This window comes from Heloderma suspectum, chromosome 2 (assembly GCF_057233095.1).
Source record: "Heloderma suspectum isolate Gila_16-S chromosome 2, 16-S_ref, whole genome shotgun sequence".
NCBI lineage: Eukaryota > Metazoa > Chordata > Lepidosauria > Squamata > Helodermatidae > Heloderma > Heloderma suspectum.
In genome coordinates, this window is record NC_139459.1 from 46,473,074 (window position 1) to 46,479,149 (window position 6,076).

A 6,076-nucleotide genomic window follows, 5' to 3' on the forward strand; every position below is an offset into this window, starting at 1 on the left:
GGTTGCAGTCCATAAGATATCTGACAAGGGGAGTATATTTCTGTTCAGGGTTAATGCCTCAGAAGTAACATTCATGGAAGTTGGCTGTGCTTACCAAATGTCCCTAGGCAGAAACCACAGGAAATCATTTTTGGCCAATAGGTTTATGGTGTAAAAACAGCCCAGCTGTAAACTTGGGATAGGACAGCTGATAGTCCATTTGGGCATCATTTCTTATTGTGCCAGCTAATTCAAATCAAATGGAAGCTTAACATAAGGGACTCTGTATGTGGTATGTAACCCTTGTGTGATGCCACACTTGAACTACTGGGAGATTCTGGTAGCAGGACTATAGCTAAATATGCACCTTTCTCCAGCTTTGGTGAGAAATCCTCAGTGGGCAACAGCTTGGGTGTTTAGTTGCTGACTTTTGTCAAGCTATCAAGATGAATCCAGCTTCTTACACAAAGACCTCCTTAAGGTGCTATACACTGTGACTAAACTATGTATAGCTAAGAACTGGAACTCTCCCCATCACCCTTCTAAGCAACAGTGGCTAGATAAGATATGAGATGTAATGGTTATGTACAAACTTACTCAACCAAGCCCAGTTGGCTAGGGATCTTAGTCAAGACCAGAAGGGAAATGCCATGGCTTCACAGTTTCCCTTCATTTCACATGTTGACTCCTTGCCAACTAGCAAGTTCATTCCGTCTAGATTTAGAAGTGTATATTTAATCTGGTAAAATATGCATACTTTTTTTTCATCCCTCCCCCTCCCCCCAAGCTTGGCTTTTGAACATTTAAATCCTATGCACCCTCACTTGGGAATAGAGTTAACCCCACAGAACACACTGGGATTTACTTCCGAGTAACCAAGCATAGAATTGCACTATTAATATTTAAATGTTTATTATGTGACAATTCCTGTCCTGGTATTCGCGTCATCATTTTGTTCTTTGTTATGCTGGATATTTTTTGAATGTGATTCCACTGAATATTTAAATACCTGCTCATTTACTTTGGTTTTAACTCATATTTGTATATTAATTGTTACATATTTTGAAATATGCTTCAAGACTTCCATGTTGAAACAAACTAACTGGATCAAGTCCATTTTTAACTTTCATAACTTCAGACTGGCTAGAGAAATTCTGTCCAATCCTCTCCATATGTTGTCTCCTCCTTCTCCCCCTCTTGGTTGCATTCAACACAGTCTCCTTGGGCATCTTTTAAGCCATGTCTCTTGTCATGTGGCGCCTGAATTCCTCTAGTGCAGCCTTCCCTAACCTGGTGTCCTTAGATGTCTTGGACTACAACTCCCAGCATTCCTGACCATTGGCTATGCTGACCAGGGTTGATAGGATTTGAAAGCCAAAACATCTGGGGGGAACCAGCTGGGGGAAGGCTGCTCTCATGACTCAATTCCAGTCATGCTCAGTGTCAGGAGCACCCTAGCTGCCTCTTGCAGTCCCCTCCAATAGCCAACTCAGGACACAGACGACGAGGATTCTTTCCAAGGCTTTATTCCTTTATGACTCTTTCAGATACTAATCACTAGCAACTAAGCAAGGAACAGCACTGGGGAAAGGCAGCAGAGTAGCCTAAGCTCCATGTAAGGCAGTTGGTCCCTATTTGAAGGGGAACCACGGGAAGACTCTGAACTTATGGGCTATGGAGAGATCCTCCCTCTTTCCCTTGGGTCCTCAGGACGTGACCATTGTTTGAGCACCAAACGAGTGGAGCGCCTCCTTTCGGCGCCCTCCATCTGTCGTCACTCCCTGCGTCTGCGCCGAGCGTCCAGCAAGCCCCCCTCCAGCACTCACTCGCTGCCAGGGTCACTATCTATCCCAGGAATGCTGGCAGGAGGACTCTCTGCCAGCTGCTGTGCTTGTGAGAGATGAGCAAGCTCCTCTCCCACGGATTGCTGTTCTTCCTCAGAATCAGAACTGCTCTGGGGCTCTATGGGCTCAGTTTCCACCCTGACACTCAGAGATGCAACTCTTCTACAAATGCTGTGTTAGACAGGGATGCAAATTTGTATTGATCTATATAACAGTTGAACAATTCGCCTTTACAAAAATATTCAACATGTGTCGGGAATTATTCATTAAATTATCACTGCACCTAATTGGATTTGCTTGTTGCATTTGGTGTAGCCCTCTTTCTTGCAATTGCTGTTAAATGCATGTAAGCCTATAACTCACCCATCGCTCTGGAGAAAGTTTTCCTTAGTAGGTGGTTCTTTCTTTGGCAGTTTCTCTGAATGTACATTTGTTTTCCTGCTCTCAGTGTTTTGCTGTTTCCCAAATATTCAGTTTCTCAAGCTTTATGTATAGTAACAGTAACTGCCCAAATTAAGCCATAGGCCAGAGTTATCTCCATATTCAAACTTTCTTCTCAGAATTACCATTGATATGAAGCTGCAGCACACAGACTAATTTCCCCCAAACACCATTTATTTCCTATTACATTTTAAGCCAATGTGCTATGAATGCCTTCTGATTAATGCAGTAATATCTGAATGCCTGGCTGTAGCATGTGCTTCAATGAACAAGTAGTAATCATTCCTATCCGTCCAAACTGTGGGAATGTTGAGTATCTCAACCAGATCAATAGCATCACTTCAACTGTTTTGACACAAGACATTATTTGTGTTACAGCTGTGTACTGCAGGCCAAGGATCAATCAGTCATACATAATTCAGTATTGCTGAGATGAGATCTTGATTGCTTTGATGCTTGGGGAATGTTATAAAGACACAGCAAACAATGCATTACAGTGAAAGAAAAAACTAATTTTGAATTATTCAGTTTGTATTAAAATTTAAATACAGATATAAATCATTAGTACTATTTTAGGAGTGTATGGGTAGCCTTCCCCAACCTGGTGCCTTCTAGGTGTTTATGACTACAACTCCCAACAAGCCCAGCCAGCATGGTTAATGGGCAGAGATTATGGGATTTGTAGTCTAAAACATCTGGAGGGGCAAAACTAACTCCTAGACAAGGGGTGTTGAACCTCTGGACTCATGGATCAAATCCAGCCCACCTGGAGCCCCAATCTGACCAGGGGAAGGCCCCACCCCTTCCCCTGGCTCCATCCCCTTTCCCCCAGCTGCTGATCGTTAGGTGGTTTCTCAACTTTTGTAAAGTTTTTTCCCCATTGAAAAAGGTTGAAATGTCTCTCCTAAGGCTGTAAGCTAAAATAGGCTATTATGTTTGGTCTTCTGGCCCTTCCCCTTTGCCTTCAACCATTCCCAGCCCCGGAAGGCAGCCCTGGAGAGTTCCCCAGAATTTAATTCAGCCTTTGGGCTGAAAGAGGTTCAACAGCCCTACACTAGACCCTCGGTGTCACCAGAACAATAAGTGGAAGCAAGGGCAGTAACTAGAAGCTAGAGCAGCCACATAACATGGGAATGGCATGTTACCAGCCAGCTCATGTATGCAAATACCAGCCTGCAAAGCAGGGTTGGGAGGGCCCAGTTTGCAGCAGAGAAACAGCAGGTGTGCAGAATGAGAGGCACTCAGCCTTTTCCCTGCCACTGCTTCCCCCTGCAACTCCACCACTCTAGACATCTCTCCGAGTCCATGTTTGCAATGAACTACCTGAATGGTTTTGGATGGTGTAAAGAAGCGTTGCAGCCAAATGCACAATCACCTCCATGTATGTCAGGCAGCACTTTGACCTCACAATGAAAGGGAAGCATGGTGGGTACATCTCCCGCCATAGTAATCTCCACAAGCTATTCACTTTGGCTATGGTTTTAGTTATGCACACATACATGTTACTGAAATCTTTCTCTTTAGTTTGTCTGTATCCTTATGCACATCAAAAGACACATCCATGCAGTTCAATGGACCTGGGTGAACATTAGAATGGAGATGTGCATCCACATTGCAATCAACTGTGGATGTACAGTTTCCTTCTCCATACAAAATTCTTGCTGGATTGTGGTGGTTATATTTAAGTCTATGAGAACTGAATTGAAGGCCATTATGATAAGCTGTTTGTGGGGGGGGAGCATGTTCCATTTATATTAATGGGACATGTTTCCAAGTTAACACATTTATATTTGCCTTGGGGTAAAAACCAGTTTAACAAGTCTTTGGAATGCTGCTTGCTAGAAATAAAGGTTGACACAGTCCAAAATTGCAAATTGACCAGAATGGCTCATGCATGCTAAATGAAGAACAAAAATGAAAGCGCCTATTGTCCCAAAGAGTAGCATGGGGTTTTGTGAATTGCCCCAAATTACATCATGGGCCATCTATGTGCATAAAAAGTCTTCTGCTTGAAGGCCAGAGGTTGCATATTAGGAGTTGTTACAGCTCCCATTTTCAGAGTATATAAACAGCTCAAAGCAGCTGGGTGGAAGTGTGACATGCACACGCACGCACATTCACGCACACACACCCCCTTCACATCCCTTCACATCCTAAATGGCTGGCAAAGTCAGTAATAGATTCAGTGCTTGCTGCAGAAATCTTATCCATATTTAGGCTAAGCCAAAAACTATTCCATCAGTTTCTCCTGTTGCGTGGTTCAGTGATGTAGTGGAACCAAGGTTCACAGGGTCGAGGCACCAGGACTAGCAGGGATGTTGGTATTAGGCTGGTTCGCATGACATGAGGATGGTTAATAACAGTGGAGGCTGCTGGCTCTGATGTCAGTGGGGCAGTGAATCCGCTTGTTAACAGTAGCTTGTTAACCACCCTGTTCATGCCGGTCACATGCCACCTGATTTACCTAATTATCCTTGTGAGGTGTGGCTTGTCATTATGGCTGAACTTGGTGAGGGTGGGTGACTGGGGTGGTTAACAAACCACCCCAGAGCCCATGGCCTGTTCTAGGGTTTCTGCATGGTTGGTTAACCACTTCAGCCAGCCACCCTCACTAGGTTCAGACATTATAACAAACTGTGCCTGGCAAGGGTAATTAGGAAAATCAGGCAGCACATGACTGGCACACACAGGGGAGGTTAACAAGGCACTATGGCTTATTAACCACCCTTGTGCCATGTGGACACAGTCAATATCTGCCACCCCCCTTATGTTTCCCTGTTCCTTCTGAGCCTAGCTGCAATCCTCACAGAAGCTGAGGGGGAAATGTATTTTCCCATGCAAAGTATTTTGGGGTGGTTTGGTCTTGAATGGGCAATTAAGACCCATCAGCTTTATGAAAGACCTGCTCCCGGTGGTGATGAGAACTGCTAGAACTGGTTAGTTGATATGGACCAACGCAGCTGCCTGCCTTTTTGGACTCTTCTTGGGGGTGTGGCTATGGGGACCGCCATGATGAGTGCATGCATTTCAAAATGTACCACTACACCACTGGCATGGATTGAACAGGCTCATGGCAAACTTTAACTGAATCACCTGCTGCAAATACAACTTCGGGCCACAATACTGCTCCACCTTTCAGTGGAATGCTGGGCGTTAATGAAACATCCTTTCCCCATCCCCAGTTACTGTAGGGAATGTTGCAACCTCATCTGCAAGTTCCTGGAAGGGGGCAGTGTTGCACTTAGTTCATAGGAATTTTGACCACTGCTAGCATCAGGATCTCTATAGCCTACAATGTGGTTTCCTGTGATTTCTTCTTTTTGTAATGCCAGTGTAATGAAACACAAAATAGACTGAACAAACTCTGCTTGAAACTCTACACTGTACCTGCACTATATATGCAAGCATATTTGTGAGTAAAACTGTTCTTTCTTTCACTGAAGAAGAATGTGGTCTCCTTTTTATTCTAAGATGGCCTGTGTGCATGTGGGGCTGGTTAACACTCATTCCATTTTGCCTTTTTTTCTGCTAATTGCCTTTCTAACAAGAAGCATCATTACTAAATAATCCCATCAATTGCTGTACTCTTCATGCTGCAATGTGGCCAAGACACTGAGATCTATCTGAGGGCCTTCCAGAGTCCCACATTTCATCTTCCAACAGCCCACCCCAGCCTAGGCCAACAACACACAATTGACTTAACCTGGACTGGACTTGGATCACAATTTTGGTCCCATTCTTCTGTCCATGTAGTGAGCATATTGGTTGATACCATATTCAGAATTAGTACACAATGATCTAAGGTCTCCTTT